Here is a 690-nt window from a genome sequence, read left to right as displayed (position 1 = left end):
GGATTAAACTGCATATGCCTGTCAACAGGGGTGTGTGCATGTTTGTGTGTGCTCTTGCATGTGTGTCGCTGCTTGTGTCTTTGTGGGTGAGTGATCACACAGGATATATGTGATTGTTGTTGTTAGCGCTATAATGCCAGTTAACACCTCATAACACGATAAAACACAGACACGCCCAGACAAATGTTTGACAGAGTAGGAAGGGCAGATACATGTAGAAAAGGAAGGCGAGAGGATGTAAAACATTTAAAGCATGCCTCTTTCAATTGGTTTAATACAAAATAGACCACAACACTGTGAACCTAAATGTTAATGAAAGAGAAACTATGGTGCCTGCTAAACTTTAAAAATGGAAATGCTCCCACAATTTGAATGCTCAGAACTAAGAATAAACTATTTTATGTAACAAAACCACCAAGGGGATTTTTTTTTCCCACAAGATACTTCCCAAAGCTGAAATCAGAGCAATGTGACTTGAGCTGTATTTTTGTAAAATTTTAAGTAGTAGTGTAACACCAGAGGGCACTTTTGTTTTAATGGACCTCCAGTGGTTCATATTGTCATCTTGCTGCAGAGGCATGTCAGGTAACCTTTTAGGTGTGGTTACAGGTGCAATGGACTTTTGGTGTGAAGTTAACAAAAGATGCAATCCACAACAACATTCAGAGGACAATCAGATTGCAGGTTTTA

The sequence above is a fragment of the Morone saxatilis genome, unplaced genomic scaffold, assembly GCF_004916995.1.
Source record: "Morone saxatilis isolate NCDOM2014 unplaced genomic scaffold, NCSU_SB_2.0 Contig20, whole genome shotgun sequence".
Lineage (NCBI taxonomy): Eukaryota > Metazoa > Chordata > Actinopteri > Moronidae > Morone > Morone saxatilis.
The sequence above is the reverse complement of the archived record's forward strand: the minus strand, read 5'-3'. Positions refer to the sequence as shown.